This window comes from Microcebus murinus, chromosome 24 (genome assembly GCF_040939455.1).
Source record: "Microcebus murinus isolate Inina chromosome 24, M.murinus_Inina_mat1.0, whole genome shotgun sequence".
Lineage (NCBI taxonomy): Eukaryota > Metazoa > Chordata > Mammalia > Primates > Cheirogaleidae > Microcebus > Microcebus murinus.
Genome location: NC_134127.1, coordinates 32,180,119 through 32,196,004, shown reverse-complemented (window position 1 = coordinate 32,196,004; position 15,886 = coordinate 32,180,119). Strand labels below are relative to the sequence as shown.

The 15,886-nt window shown below is 62.5% G+C and overlaps 4 pseudogenes; all 4 read left to right on the top strand.

The window, feature by feature from the left end:
• Positions 1–2,573: 2,573 nt before the first annotated feature.
• LOC142864252 (uncharacterized) lies at positions 2,574–2,692 on the top strand (annotated as a pseudogene).
• A 3,855-nt stretch (positions 2,693–6,547) lies between these two features.
• Positions 6,548–6,666, top strand: LOC142864251 (uncharacterized; annotated as a pseudogene).
• A 3,853-nt stretch (positions 6,667–10,519) lies between these two features.
• Positions 10,520–10,638, top strand: LOC142864250 (uncharacterized; annotated as a pseudogene).
• Positions 10,639–14,492: 3,854 nt separating this feature from the next.
• Positions 14,493–14,611, top strand: LOC142864249 (uncharacterized; annotated as a pseudogene).
• The last annotated feature ends 1,275 nt before the right edge of the window (positions 14,612–15,886 follow it).

Here is a 15,886-nt window from a genome sequence, read left to right as displayed (position 1 = left end):
GCCAGGAGAACACGAGAGGTGCCCTCTCACCGCTGCTCCTCACAGCCGAATGGCACTCCGTGGTGTCCACGCGCCACATTTTATTAATGCACTCCTGGATGGATGGGCACTCGGGTGGCTTCCACATCTTTGCGATTGTGAATTGTGCCCTAACTGTAACCCTAACCCTTACCCAGCCCGTCTCCTCTGCCCCTGCCTGACTCGCTCCTCCCCGGCCAGGCCCGTCACTGTCCTGGGCCCCCGCCTGACCGGCTCCTTCCCGCCCGGCCTGTCACCGTCCTCTGCCCCTGCCTGACATGCTCCTTCCCGCCCGGCCTCTCACCGTCCTCGGCCCCTGCCTGACCGGCTGGCTCCTCCGTCGCCTGGGCCTTCCAAGGGCTTGGTGTGGACGCTGCTTCCAGGAAGCCCTCCAGAAACCCGGCAGCAGGGTGGCCGCAGCAGTCTCCAGCAGCCGTCCCTAAGGCGCTTGTGCGGGGGGAACGTGCCCCCCCGCTGTGCCCCCTCCCCCCCCCCCCCCGCTGTGCCGTGGGGGGGCCCAGCCTGGTGTCTTGCCTGAGGCCCTGGGGCTGCCGCTCCCCGCAAGGGGAGAGCCCCGGAGGTGGGGACCGCCTCCTGATGGGGACGTACACGCAGCTCTCCACGTCGGATTCCGGGGCTCTCTGTCCTGCCCGAAGGCCCAGCTGGCCTGCGGGTCCTTAGAGTGGCAAAAACATCCGAAAACTGAGACTGAGGGTCCCGTGGGTGTCTGCACTTTTGTGCTGGGCACCCCAGGGAGGCCCGGGGGCTGGCTGGACAACGTGGTCTGCTGGGCGGGGGGTTTGGAGGAGCAACCGATGCCCTTTGCACTTTGGGTAGCAAGGGTCTGAGGTGTCTCTGAGCCCTGTGCCATGTCGGTGGAGGGGTGGGGGCGGGGGGTGGGGGGGAAGAGGAGGAGGAGGAGGTGGGAAGGGCCGGGGCCTGCAGTCCTGTTCCCGGGGTGGCATGGCAAGTGGCTTCTTCCACAGGCTGCTTGGCCTGGGCTCCCTGCACCTGGGCCTTTGGAGGACCGGCCCTGTGCTTGCCAACACTTCCTGCAGGGACCCAGAGCTGGGAGGTTGCGTCTCTCAGCCCTGGGTCGGGCAGAGCCCCAGCGGGCCATGCCCACAACCTCTCTCAGCACCGGTCCCCCAGAAGGCTCCTTTGGGACCAGGATTCTCTTGCGGTGACTCTAAGGTCTGGCCCCTGGATGGAGGGGCACCAGGAGTAGAGGAGCAGGAAGGGGAAGGGGGTGGCCATTCGAGGGGACACTTTGAGGCCAAGTCCCAGCTTCAGCCTGATCCTCCTGGGAACCCCGCTCTGAGACAAGGAGCCGGGCTTCGCATTCCCACAGCAGCCAGTCGTGGGCTGAGGACACCTGGGGCGTTGGGAACTCCCTGGCTTCTCCTTGGTTTAACATCTGGAGCTGCTTGGGAATTGTGCCGCCACACACACCCGAGTGCAGGTGTCTTCCGCACAGACTGCGGGCCTCGCTCTTCTGAATGCCGCTAGCTCGCCACCCACCCACGGGTGAACCTGGTCAGGGTGCTTTCTCTCGGGGGCAGACTCTGATCCGGGCGGGCTACCGGTGTCTCTGTTTGCTCGTTTCTTTCTTCCATTTCGGGAAAGGCTTCCTTGCTGGGTGTGGAAATCTCCTATGCCTTCCCTCGCCTATTCTGTCAGCTTTCAAATTCTCTTTCAGTTGCCACCCTCACAGATGGATTAGGAAACTCTTTCCGGTGCACTCATTAGTGAAATGACCTCAAGGAAGCTGGAATCCAATATCTAATGGCCGATTTTTGGCGAGTCCACACGCCAGGGTGGTCGGGGTCCAATGCAGCCCCGGCCAGGCCCAGGCCCCTTGGACTGGGCCACAGGAGGACACAGAGGAGGGTCCCGGCCCCCACGGTAGCGGTGCCGGCAGTTCTCCAAGGGCTTGGGCGTTTTCCAGAGGTGGGAGATGGAGGGGACTGATTTCTTCAGCGCCCCACAAACCACGCCACCCCACCCCACCCCACCCATGGGACACATCCCCAGAGAGAGATGCCCCATACACTCGCTCCCCTCCCCCTTGCGCTGTGCCCCAGTCCTGGCCCGGGGGAATAGGCGGCAGCCCACCCACAGGGCGGGGGGAGGGGGGCACAGCTGAAAGCGGTTGTGGGGGAGGGCGGCCCCTGGCTGGGGTCAGAGGGCGAGCGCCGGGCGCGTGCGCAGTCAGCGGCGGCGACGCGCTGGGGGTGGGCGGCGGGTAGGTGAAGGAGGCCAGGCGGGGAGAGGAGGGGGGCTGGAAGGTCTCCACCTTGGCGAGTCCAGCCGTGGAGGCGCATCTTGTGTGAGTGTGAGTGAGTGTGAGTGTGTGTGTGTGTAGAGAGAGACAGCCCCCCGCCCCGCCCCGCCCCGCCCCGCCCCGCCCATCACCCCGGTCCCTCGGAGCCCGCCGGACCCGGCCGCCGGCGAACTCAACAGGCCCGGCCCGGCGCGGGGCCTGGGGCGGGAGGCGGCGGCGGGGAAGCGCAGAGAGGCTCGGCTTCTCGAGCGGGGCAGGGGCGCCCTCCGCCGTCTAGGGCCACACCACCCTGAACGCCCCCCATCTCCTCTGGTCTCGGAAGCTAAGCAGGGTCGGGCCTCGTTAGTACTTGGATGGGAGACCGCCCGGGAATCACGGGTGCCCTAGGCGGCGGCTTTTTTTTTTTTTTTTGCCTCTCGTTCTGTCCCCTTTCTGGGAGCGCGGCGGCGGCCCGGGGTGGGGGTCACCCCCACCCTCAGCGCCCGCCGCTGTGCCTGGCGCCCCAGCCCGCACCGTGGGGCCTCCTCTTGTCCCAAGCCGCGACACCGCCGCCACGCGGCAGCACGCGTGGCATCTGGACTGTCAGGTCTCAGACCAAAGGTCTGCTCTGTGGGAACCGACACGCTGGAGGAAACCTTGAGAGTCTGAGAGGGGAGGGAGTTCCAGAAGAAGGCCAGGATGTCATTTTGAGGGAGTATGTGACCAGAACTCGTCCCGTTGCTTTTGGGGTTCTACGGGCTCCACGTAGGAATCTTTGGTGGTGGCACCTGATGTTGGGGGATCCGGAGTCACACCCAGACCTGCTCCACAGGCCTCCTTTTACTTTTCTCTTCGGATTCATTATTTTTAAAAAGTGTCTCTTACCTCTATTATTGCATTTTCTTTTTTTTTTTTTTCTTTTTTTTTTTTTTTTTTGAGACAGAGTCTCACTTTGTTGTCCAGGCTAGAGTGAGTGCCGTGGCGTCACCCTAGCTCACAGCAACCTCAAACTCCTGGGCTCGAGTGATCCTTCTGCCTCAGCCTCCCGAGTAGCTGGGACTACAGGCATGCGCCACTATGCCCGGCTAATTTTTTTTATATATATATATATATCAGTTGGCCAATCAATTTCTTTCTATTTATAGTAGAGACGGGGTCTCGCTCTTGCTCAGGCTGGTTTTGAACTCCTGACCTTGAGCAATCCACCCGCCTCGGCCTCCCAAGAGCTAGGATTACAGGCGTGAGCCACCGCGCCCGGCCTCTATTATTGCATTTTCTTTTCTCTCTCTTTTCAAGCAGATGATGGGAGTACAAGTATTCAGGTGACATGTGTTGCCCGTGCCCCCCTCCCCCCTGTGTTCTTATTCATTTACCTCTCATGTTGTATACCTCCAGCGTATTGTGGGGGTACCAATGTTAAGGTCGGGTACGTTGCCCTCTCCCAGCCTCCCCCCTCGGGTCATTAGCTTCAAGTGCGCCCATGCCCCAGTCGGTGCGCACCCACCCCATTCCTAATGGATGTGTATGCCCATCCCCTCCCCCCACCCGCCCGACACCCACCCGAGGAAGGGGATTCCTCTCTGTCCACTTAGGTGTCCATCCGTTCGTACCAATTTGCCGGTGAGCGCGCTCACGTGGTGCTCGTGTGTCCATTCTTGGGATACTTGGCTTACTGGAACGGGTTCCAGCTCTGGCCAGGAGAACACGAGAGGTGCCCTCTCACCGCTGCTCCTCACAGCCGAATGGCACTCCGTGGTGTCCACGCGCCACATTTTATTAATGCACTCCTGGATGGATGGGCACTCGGGTGGCTTCCACATCTTTGCGATTGTGAATTGTGCCCTAACTGTAACCCTAACCCTTACCCAGCCCGTCTCCTCTGCCCCTGCCTGACTCGCTCCTCCCCGGCCAGGCCCGTCACTGTCCTGGGCCCCCGCCTGACCGGCTCCTTCCCGCCCGGCCTGTCACCGTCCTCTGCCCCTGCCTGACATGCTCCTTCCCGCCCGGCCTCTCACCGTCCTCGGCCCCTGCCTGACCGGCTGGCTCCTCCGTCGCCTGGGCCTTCCAAGGGCTTGGTGTGGACGCTGCTTCCAGGAAGCCCTCCAGAAACCCGGCAGCAGGGTGGCCGCAGCAGTCTCCAGCAGCCGTCCCTAAGGCGCTTGTGTGGGGGAACGTGCCCCCCCGCTGTGCCCCCTCCCCCCCCCCCCCCCGCTGTGCCGTGGGGGGGCCCAGCCTGGTGTCTTGCCTGAGGCCCTGGGGCTGCCGCTCCCCGCAAGGGGAGAGCCCCGGAGGTGGGGACCGCCTCCTGATGGGGACGTACACGCAGCTCTCCACGTCGGATTCCGGGGCTCTCTGTCCTGCCCGAAGGCCCAGCTGGCCTGCGGGTCCTTAGAGTGGCAAAAACATCCGAAAACTGAGACTGAGGGTCCCGTGGGTGTCTGCACTTTTGTGCTGGGCACCCCAGGGAGGCCCGGGGGCTGGCTGGACAACGTGGTCTGCTGGGCGGGGGGTTTGGAGGAGCAACCGATGCCCTTTGCACTTTGGGTAGCAAGGGTCTGAGGTGTCTCTGAGCCCTGTGCCATGTCGGTGGAGGGGTGGGGGCGGGGGGTGGGGGGGAAGAGGAGGAGGAGGAGGTGGGAAGGGCCGGGGCCTGCAGTCCTGTTCCCGGGGTGGCATGGCAAGTGGCTTCTTCCACAGGCTGCTTGGCCTGGGCTCCCTGCACCTGGGCCTTTGGAGGACCGGCCCTGTGCTTGCCAACACTTCCTGCAGGGACCCAGAGCTGGGAGGTTGCGTCTCTCAGCCCTGGGTCGGGCAGAGCCCCAGCGGGCCATGCCCACAACCTCTCTCAGCACCGGTCCCCCAGAAGGCTCCTTTGGGACCAGGATTCTCTTGCGGTGACTCTAAGGTCTGGCCCCTGGATGGAGGGGCACCAGGAGTAGAGGAGCAGGAAGGGGAAGGGGGTGGCCATTCGAGGGGACACTTTGAGGCCAAGTCCCAGCTTCAGCCTGATCCTCCTGGGAACCCCGCTCTGAGACAAGGAGCCGGGCTTCGCATTCCCACAGCAGCCAGTCGTGGGCTGAGGACACCTGGGGCGTTGGGAACTCCCTGGCTTCTCCTTGGTTTAACATCTGGAGCTGCTTGGGAATTGTGCCGCCACACACACCCGAGTGCAGGTGTCTTCCGCACAGACTGCGGGCCTCGCTCTTCTGAATGCCGCTAGCTCGCCACCCACCCACGGGTGAACCTGGTCAGGGTGCTTTCTCTCGGGGGCAGACTCTGATCCGGGCGGGCTACCGGTGTCTCTGTTTGCTCGTTTCTTTCTTCCATTTCGGGAAAGGCTTCCTTGCTGGGTGTGGAAATCTCCTATGCCTTCCCTCGCCTATTCTGTCAGCTTTCAAATTCTCTTTCAGTTGCCACCCTCACAGATGGATTAGGAAACTCTTTCCGGTGCACTCATTAGTGAAATGACCTCAAGGAAGCTGGAATCCAATATCTAATGGCCGATTTTTGGCGAGTCCACACGCCAGGGTGGTCGGGGTCCAATGCAGCCCCGGCCAGGCCCAGGCCCCTTGGACTGGGCCACAGGAGGACACAGAGGAGGGTCCCGGCCCCCACGGTAGCGGTGCCGGCAGTTCTCCAAGGGCTTGGGCGTTTTCCAGAGGTGGGAGATGGAGGGGACTGATTTCTTCAGCGCCCCACAAACCACGCCACCCCACCCCACCCCACCCATGGGACACATCCCCAGAGAGAGATGCCCCATACACTCGCTCCCCTCCCCCTTGCGCTGTGCCCCAGTCCTGGCCCGGGGGAATAGGCGGCAGCCCACCCACAGGGCGGGGGGAGGGGGGCACAGCTGAAAGCGGTTGTGGGGGAGGGCGGCCCCTGGCTGGGGTCAGAGGGCGAGCGCCGGGCGCGTGCGCAGTCAGCGGCGGCGACGCGCTGGGGGTGGGCGGCGGGTAGGTGAAGGAGGCCAGGCGGGGAGAGGAGGGGGGCTGGAAGGTCTCCACCTTGGCGAGTCCAGCCGTGGAGGCGCATCTTGTGTGAGTGTGAGTGAGTGTGAGTGTGTGTGTGTGTAGAGAGAGACAGCCCCCCGCCCCGCCCCGCCCCGCCCCGCCCCGCCCATCACCCCGGTCCCTCGGAGCCCGCCGGACCCGGCCGCCGGCGAACTCAACAGGCCCGGCCCGGCGCGGGGCCTGGGGCGGGAGGCGGCGGCGGGGAAGCGCAGAGAGGCTCGGCTTCTCGAGCGGGGCAGGGGCGCCCTCCGCCGTCTAGGGCCACACCACCCTGAACGCCCCCCATCTCCTCTGGTCTCGGAAGCTAAGCAGGGTCGGGCCTCGTTAGTACTTGGATGGGAGACCGCCCGGGAATCACGGGTGCCCTAGGCGGCGGCTTTTTTTTTTTTTTTTTGCCTCTCGTTCTGTCCCCTTTCTGGGAGCGCGGCGGCGGCCCGGGGTGGGGGTCACCCCCACCCTCAGCGCCCGCCGCTGTGCCTGGCGCCCCAGCCCGCACCGTGGGGCCTCCTCTTGTCCCAAGCCGCGACACCGCCGCCACGCGGCAGCACGCGTGGCATCTGGACTGTCAGGTCTCAGACCAAAGGTCTGCTCTGTGGGAACCGACACGCTGGAGGAAACCTTGAGAGTCTGAGAGGGGAGGGAGTTCCAGAAGAAGGCCAGGATGTCATTTTGAGGGAGTATGTGACCAGAACTCGTCCCGTTGCTTTTGGGGTTCTACGGGCTCCACGTAGGAATCTTTGGTGGTGGCACCTGATGTTGGGGGATCCGGAGTCACACCCAGACCTGCTCCACAGGCCTCCTTTTACTTTTCTCTTCGGATTCATTATTTTTAAAAAGTGTCTCTTACCTCTATTATTGCATTTTCTTTTTTTTTTTTTTCTTTTTTTTTTTTTTTTTTGAGACAGAGTCTCACTTTGTTGTCCAGGCTAGAGTGAGTGCCGTGGCGTCACCCTAGCTCACAGCAACCTCAAACTCCTGGGCTCGAGTGATCCTTCTGCCTCAGCCTCCCGAGTAGCTGGGACTACAGGCATGCGCCACTATGCCCGGCTAATTTTTTTTATATATATATATATATCAGTTGGCCAATCAATTTCTTTCTATTTATAGTAGAGACGGGGTCTCGCTCTTGCTCAGGCTGGTTTTGAACTCCTGACCTTGAGCAATCCACCCGCCTCGGCCTCCCAAGAGCTAGGATTACAGGCGTGAGCCACCGCGCCCGGCCTCTATTATTGCATTTTCTTTTCTCTCTCTTTTCAAGCAGATGATGGGAGTACAAGTATTCAGGTGACATGTGTTGCCCGTGCCCCCCTCCCCCCTGTGTTCTTATTCATTTACCTCTCATGTTGTATACCTCCAGCGTATTGTGGGGGTACCAATGTTAAGGTCGGGTACGTTGCCCTCTCCCAGCCTCCCCCCTCGGGTCATTAGCTTCAAGTGCGCCCATGCCCCAGTCGGTGCGCACCCACCCCATTCCTAATGGATGTGTATGCCCATCCCCTCCCCCCACCCGCCCGACACCCACCCGAGGAAGGGGATTCCTCTCTGTCCACTTAGGTGTCCATCCGTTCGTACCAATTTGCCGGTGAGCGCGCTCACGTGGTGCTCGTGTGTCCATTCTTGGGATACTTGGCTTACTGGAACGGGTTCCAGCTCTGGCCAGGAGAACACGAGAGGTGCCCTCTCACCGCTGCTCCTCACAGCCGAATGGCACTCCGTGGTGTCCACGCGCCACATTTTATTAATGCACTCCTGGATGGATGGGCACTCGGGTGGCTTCCACATCTTTGCGATTGTGAATTGTGCCCTAACTGTAACCCTAACCCTTACCCAGCCCGTCTCCTCTGCCCCTGCCTGACTCGCTCCTCCCCGGCCAGGCCCGTCACTGTCCTGGGCCCCCGCCTGACCGGCTCCTTCCCGCCCGGCCTGTCACCGTCCTCTGCCCCTGCCTGACATGCTCCTTCCCGCCCGGCCTCTCACCGTCCTCGGCCCCTGCCTGACCGGCTGGCTCCTCCGTCGCCTGGGCCTTCCAAGGGCTTGGTGTGGACGCTGCTTCCAGGAAGCCCTCCAGAAACCCGGCAGCAGGGTGGCCGCAGCAGTCTCCAGCAGCCGTCCCTAAGGCGCTTGTGCGGGGGAACGTGCCCCCCCGCTGTGCCCCCTCCCCCCCCCCCCGCTGTGCCGTGGGGGGGCCCAGCCTGGTGTCTTGCCTGAGGCCCTGGGGCTGCCGCTCCCCGCAAGGGGAGAGCCCCGGAGGTGGGGACCGCCTCCTGATGGGGACGTACACGCAGCTCTCCACGTCGGATTCCGGGGCTCTCTGTCCTGCCCGAAGGCCCAGCTGGCCTGCGGGTCCTTAGAGTGGCAAAAACATCTGAAAACTGAGACTGAGGGTCCCGTGGGTGTCTGCACTTTTGTGCTGGGCACCCCAGGGAGGCCCGGGGGCTGGCTGGACAACGTGGTCTGCTGGGCGGGGGGTTTGGAGGAGCAACCGATGCCCTTTGCACTTTGGGTAGCAAGGGTCTGAGGTGTCTCTGAGCCCTGTGCCATGTCGGTGGAGGGGTGGGGGCGGGGGGTGGGGGGGAAGAGGAGGAGGAGGAGGTGGGAAGGGCCGGGGCCTGCAGTCCTGTTCCCGGGGTGGCATGGCAAGTGGCTTCTTCCACAGGCTGCTTGGCCTGGGCTCCCTGCACCTGGGCCTTTGGAGGACCGGCCCTGTGCTTGCCAACACTTCCTGCAGGGACCCAGAGCTGGGAGGTTGCGTCTCTCAGCCCTGGGTCGGGCAGAGCCCCAGCGGGCCATGCCCACAACCTCTCTCAGCACCGGTCCCCCAGAAGGCTCCTTTGGGACCAGGATTCTCTTGCGGTGACTCTAAGGTCTGGCCCCTGGATGGAGGGGCACCAGGAGTAGAGGAGCAGGAAGGGGAAGGGGGTGGCCATTCGAGGGGACACTTTGAGGCCAAGTCCCAGCTTCAGCCTGATCCTCCTGGGAACCCCGCTCTGAGACAAGGAGCCGGGCTTCGCATTCCCACAGCAGCCAGTCGTGGGCTGAGGACACCTGGGGCGTTGGGAACTCCCTGGCTTCTCCTTGGTTTAACATCTGGAGCTGCTTGGGAATTGTGCCGCCACACACACCCGAGTGCAGGTGTCTTCCGCACAGACTGCGGGCCTCGCTCTTCTGAATGCCGCTAGCTCGCCACCCACCCACGGGTGAACCTGGTCAGGGTGCTTTCTCTCGGGGGCAGACTCTGATCCGGGCGGGCTACCGGTGTCTCTGTTTGCTCGTTTCTTTCTTCCATTTCGGGAAAGGCTTCCTTGCTGGGTGTGGAAATCTCCTATGCCTTCCCTCGCCTATTCTGTCAGCTTTCAAATTCTCTTTCAGTTGCCACCCTCACAGATGGATTAGGAAACTCTTTCCGGTGCACTCATTAGTGAAATGACCTCAAGGAAGCTGGAATCCAATATCTAATGGCCGATTTTTGGCGAGTCCACACGCCAGGGTGGTCGGGGTCCAATGCAGCCCCGGCCAGGCCCAGGCCCCTTGGACTGGGCCACAGGAGGACACAGAGGAGGGTCCCGGCCCCCACGGTAGCGGTGCCGGCAGTTCTCCAAGGGCTTGGGCGTTTTCCAGAGGTGGGAGATGGAGGGGACTGATTTCTTCAGCGCCCCACAAACCACGCCACCCCACCCCACCCCACCCATGGGACACATCCCCAGAGAGAGATGCCCCATACACTCGCTCCCCTCCCCCTTGCGCTGTGCCCCAGTCCTGGCCCGGGGGAATAGGCGGCAGCCCACCCACAGGGCGGGGGGAGGGGGGCACAGCTGAAAGCGGTTGTGGGGGAGGGCGGCCCCTGGCTGGGGTCAGAGGGCGAGCGCCGGGCGCGTGCGCAGTCAGCGGCGGCGACGCGCTGGGGGTGGGCGGCGGGTAGGTGAAGGAGGCCAGGCGGGGAGAGGAGGGGGGCTGGAAGGTCTCCACCTTGGCGAGTCCAGCCGTGGAGGCGCATCTTGTGTGAGTGTGAGTGAGTGTGAGTGTGTGTGTGTGTAGAGAGAGACAGCCCCCCGCCCCGCCCCGCCCCGCCCCGCCCCGCCCATCACCCCGGTCCCTCGGAGCCCGCCGGACCCGGCCGCCGGCGAACTCAACAGGCCCGGCCCGGCGCGGGGCCTGGGGCGGGAGGCGGCGGCGGGGAAGCGCAGAGAGGCTCGGCTTCTCGAGCGGGGCAGGGGCGCCCTCCGCCGTCTAGGGCCACACCACCCTGAACGCCCCCCATCTCCTCTGGTCTCGGAAGCTAAGCAGGGTCGGGCCTCGTTAGTACTTGGATGGGAGACCGCCCGGGAATCACGGGTGCCCTAGGCGGCGGCTTTTTTTTTTTTTTTTGCCTCTCGTTCTGTCCCCTTTCTGGGAGCGCGGCGGCGGCCCGGGGTGGGGGTCACCCCCACCCTCAGCGCCCGCCGCTGTGCCTGGCGCCCCAGCCCGCACCGTGGGGCCTCCTCTTGTCCCAAGCCGCGACACCGCCGCCACGCGGCAGCACGCGTGGCATCTGGACTGTCAGGTCTCAGACCAAAGGTCTGCTCTGTGGGAACCGACACGCTGGAGGAAACCTTGAGAGTCTGAGAGGGGAGGGAGTTCCAGAAGAAGGCCAGGATGTCATTTTGAGGGAGTATGTGACCAGAACTCGTCCCGTTGCTTTTGGGGTTCTACGGGCTCCACGTAGGAATCTTTGGTGGTGGCACCTGATGTTGGGGGATCCGGAGTCACACCCAGACCTGCTCCACAGGCCTCCTTTTACTTTTCTCTTCGGATTCATTATTTTTAAAAAGTGTCTCTTACCTCTATTATTGCATTTTCTTTTTTTTTTTTTTCTTTTTTTTTTTTTTTTTTGAGACAGAGTCTCACTTTGTTGTCCAGGCTAGAGTGAGTGCCGTGGCGTCACCCTAGCTCACAGCAACCTCAAACTCCTGGGCTCGAGTGATCCTTCTGCCTCAGCCTCCCGAGTAGCTGGGACTACAGGCATGCGCCACTATGCCCGGCTAATTTTTTTTATATATATATATATATCAGTTGGCCAATCAATTTCTTTCTATTTATAGTAGAGACGGGGTCTCGCTCTTGCTCAGGCTGGTTTTGAACTCCTGACCTTGAGCAATCCACCCGCCTCGGCCTCCCAAGAGCTAGGATTACAGGCGTGAGCCACCGCGCCCGGCCTCTATTATTGCATTTTCTTTTCTCTCTCTTTTCAAGCAGATGATGGGAGTACAAGTATTCAGGTGACATGTGTTGCCCGTGCCCCCCTCCCCCCTGTGTTCTTATTCATTTACCTCTCATGTTGTATACCTCCAGCGTATTGTGGGGGTACCAATGTTAAGGTCGGGTACGTTGCCCTCTCCCAGCCTCCCCCCTCGGGTCATTAGCTTCAAGTGCGCCCATGCCCCAGTCGGTGCGCACCCACCCCATTCCTAATGGATGTGTATGCCCATCCCCTCCCCCCACCCGCCCGACACCCACCCGAGGAAGGGGATTCCTCTCTGTCCACTTAGGTGTCCATCCGTTCGTACCAATTTGCCGGTGAGCGCGCTCACGTGGTGCTCGTGTGTCCATTCTTGGGATACTTGGCTTACTGGAACGGGTTCCAGCTCTGGCCAGGAGAACACGAGAGGTGCCCTCTCACCGCTGCTCCTCACAGCCGAATGGCACTCCGTGGTGTCCACGCGCCACATTTTATTAATGCACTCCTGGATGGATGGGCACTCGGGTGGCTTCCACATCTTTGCGATTGTGAATTGTGCCCTAACTGTAACCCTAACCCTTACCCAGCCCGTCTCCTCTGCCCCTGCCTGACTCGCTCCTCCCCGGCCAGGCCCGTCACTGTCCTGGGCCCCCGCCTGACCGGCTCCTTCCCGCCCGGCCTGTCACCGTCCTCTGCCCCTGCCTGACATGCTCCTTCCCGCCCGGCCTCTCACCGTCCTCGGCCCCTGCCTGACCGGCTGGCTCCTCCGTCGCCTGGGCCTTCCAAGGGCTTGGTGTGGACGCTGCTTCCAGGAAGCCCTCCAGAAACCCGGCAGCAGGGTGGCCGCAGCAGTCTCCAGCAGCCGTCCCTAAGGCGCTTGTGCGGGGGAACGTGCCCCCCCGCTGTGCCCCCTCCCCCCCCCCCCCCGCTGTGCCGTGGGGGGGCCCAGCCTGGTGTCTTGCCTGAGGCCCTGGGGCTGCCGCTCCCCGCAAGGGGAGAGCCCCGGAGGTGGGGACCGCCTCCTGATGGGGACGTACACGCAGCTCTCCACGTCGGATTCCGGGGCTCTCTGTCCTGCCCGAAGGCCCAGCTGGCCTGCGGGTCCTTAGAGTGGCAAAAACATCCGAAAACTGAGACTGAGGGTCCCGTGGGTGTCTGCACTTTTGTGCTGGGCACCCCAGGGAGGCCCGGGGGCTGGCTGGACAACGTGGTCTGCTGGGCGGGGGGTTTGGAGGAGCAACCGATGCCCTTTGCACTTTGGGTAGCAAGGGTCTGAGGTGTCTCTGAGCCCTGTGCCATGTCGGTGGAGGGGTGGGGGCGGGGGGTGGGGGGGAAGAGGAGGAGGAGGAGGTGGGAAGGGCCGGGGCCTGCAGTCCTGTTCCCGGGGTGGCACGGCAAGTGGCTTCTTCCACAGGCTGCTTGGCCTGGGCTCCCTGCACCTGGGCCTTTGGAGGACCGGCCCTGTGCTTGCCAACACTTCCTGCAGGGACCCAGAGCTGGGAGGTTGCGTCTCTCAGCCCTGGGTCAGGCAGAGCCCCAGCGGGCCATGCCCACAACCTCTCTCAGCACCGGTCCCCCAGAAGGCTCCTTTGGGACCAGGATTCTCTTGCGGTGACTCTAAGGTCTGGCCCCTGGATGGAGGGGCACCAGGAGTAGAGGAGCAGGAAGGGGAAGGGGGTGGCCATTCGAGGGGACACTTTGAGGCCAAGTCCCAGCTTCAGCCTGATCCTCCTGGGAACCCCGCTCTGAGACAAGGAGCCGGGCTTCGCATTCCCACAGCAGCCAGTCGTGGGCTGAGGACACCTGGGGCGTTGGGAACTCCCTGGCTTCTCCTTGGTTTAACATCTGGAGCTGCTTGGGAATTGTGCCGCCACACACACCCGAGTGCAGGTGTCTTCCGCACAGACTGCGGGCCTCGCTCTTCTGAATGCCGCTAGCTCGCCACCCACCCACGGGTGAACCTGGTCAGGGTGCTTTCTCTCGGGGGCAGACTCTGATCCGGGCGGGCTACCGGTGTCTCTGTTTGCTCGTTTCTTTCTTCCATTTCGGGAAAGGCTTCCTTGCTGGGTGTGGAAATCTCCTATGCCTTCCCTCGCCTATTCTGTCAGCTTTCAAATTCTCTTTCAGTTGCCACCCTCACAGATGGATTAGGAAACTCTTTCCGGTGCACTCATTAGTGAAATGACCTCAAGGAAGCTGGAATCCAATATCTAATGGCCGATTTTTGGCGAGTCCACACGCCAGGGTGGTCGGGGTCCAATGCAGCCCCGGCCAGGCCCAGGCCCCTTGGACTGGGCCACAGGAGGACACAGAGGAGGGTCCCGGCCCCCACGGTAGCGGTGCCGGCAGTTCTCCAAGGGCTTGGGCGTTTTCCAGAGGTGGGAGATGGAGGGGACTGATTTCTTCAGCGCCCCACAAACCACGCCACCCCACCCCACCCCACCCATGGGACACATCCCCAGAGAGAGATGCCCCATACACTCGCTCCCCTCCCCCTTGCGCTGTGCCCCAGTCCTGGCCCGGGGGAATAGGCGGCAGCCCACCCACAGGGCGGGGGGAGGGGGGCACAGCTGAAAGCGGTTGTGGGGGAGGGCGGCCCCTGGCTGGGGTCAGAGGGCGAGCGCCGGGCGCGTGCGCAGTCAGCGGCGGCGACGCGCTGGGGGTGGGCGGCGGGTAGGTGAAGGAGGCCAGGCGGGGAGAGGAGGGGGGCTGGAAGGTCTCCACCTTGGCGAGTCCAGCCGTGGAGGCGCATCTTGTGTGAGTGTGAGTGAGTGTGAGTGTGTGTGTGTGTAGAGAGAGACAGCCCCCCGCCCCGCCCCGCCCCGCCCCGCCCCGCCCATCACCCCGGTCCCTCGGAGCCCGCCGGACCCGGCCGCCGGCGAACTCAACAGGCCCGGCCCGGCGCGGGGCCTGGGGCGGGAGGCGGCGGCGGGGAAGCGCAGAGAGGCTCGGCTTCTCGAGCGGGGCAGGGGCGCCCTCCGCCGTCTAGGGCCACACCACCCTGAACGCCCCCCATCTCCTCTGGTCTCGGAAGCTAAGCAGGGTCGGGCCTCGTTAGTACTTGGATGGGAGACCGCCCGGGAATCACGGGTGCCCTAGGCGGCGGCTTTTTTTTTTTTTTTTGCCTCTCGTTCTGTCCCCTTTCTGGGAGCGCGGCGGCGGCCCGGGGTGGGGGTCACCCCCACCCTCAGCGCCCGCCGCTGTGCCTGGCGCCCCAGCCCGCACCGTGGGGCCTCCTCTTGTCCCAAGCCGCGACACCGCCGCCACGCGGCAGCACGCGTGGCATCTGGACTGTCAGGTCTCAGACCAAAGGTCTGCTCTGTGGGAACCGACACGCTGGAGGAAACCTTGAGAGTCTGAGAGGGGAGGGAGTTCCAGAAGAAGGCCAGGATGTCATTTTGAGGGAGTATGTGACCAGAACTCGTCCCGTTGCTTTTGGGGTTCTACGGGCTCCACGTAGGAATCTTTGGTGGTGGCACCTGATGTTGGGGGATCCGGAGTCACACCCAGACCTGCTCCACAGGCCTCCTTTTACTTTTCTCTTCGGATTCATTATTTTTAAAAAGTGTCTCTTACCTCTATTATTGCATTTTCTTTTTTTTTTTTTTCTTTTTTTTTTTTTTTTTTGAGACAGAGTCTCACTTTGTTGTCCAGGCTAGAGTGAGTGCCGTGGCGTCACCCTAGCTCACAGCAACCTCAAACTCCTGGGCTCGAGTGATCCTTCTGCCTCAGCCTCCCGAGTAGCTGGGACTACAGGCATGCGCCACTATGCCCGGCTAATTTTTTTTATATATATATATATATCAGTTGGCCAATCAATTTCTTTCTATTTATAGTAGAGACGGGGTCTCGCTCTTGCTCAGGCTGGTTTTGAACTCCTGACCTTGAGCAATCCACCCGCCTCGGCCTCCCAAGAGCTAGGATTACAGGCGTGAGCCACCGCGCCCGGCCTCTATTATTGCATTTTCTTTTCTCTCTCTTTTCAAGCAGATGATGGGAGTACAAGTATTCAGGTGACATGTGTTGCCCGTGCCCCCCTCCCCCCTGTGTTCTTATTCATTTACCTCTCATGTTGTATACCTCCAGCGTATTGTGGGGGTACCAATGTTAAGGTCGGGTACGTTGCCCTCTCCCAGCCTCCCCCCTCGGGTCATTAGCTTCAAGTGCGCCCATGCCCCAGTCGGTGCGCACCCACCCCATTCCTAATGGATGTGTATGCCCATCCCCTCCCCCCACCCGCCCGACACCCACCCGAGGAAGGGGATTCCTCTCTGTCCACTTAGGTGTCCATCCGTTCGTACCAATTTGCCGGTGAGCGCGCTCACGTGGTGCTCGTGTGTCCATTCTTGGGATACTTGGCTTACTGGAACGGGTTCC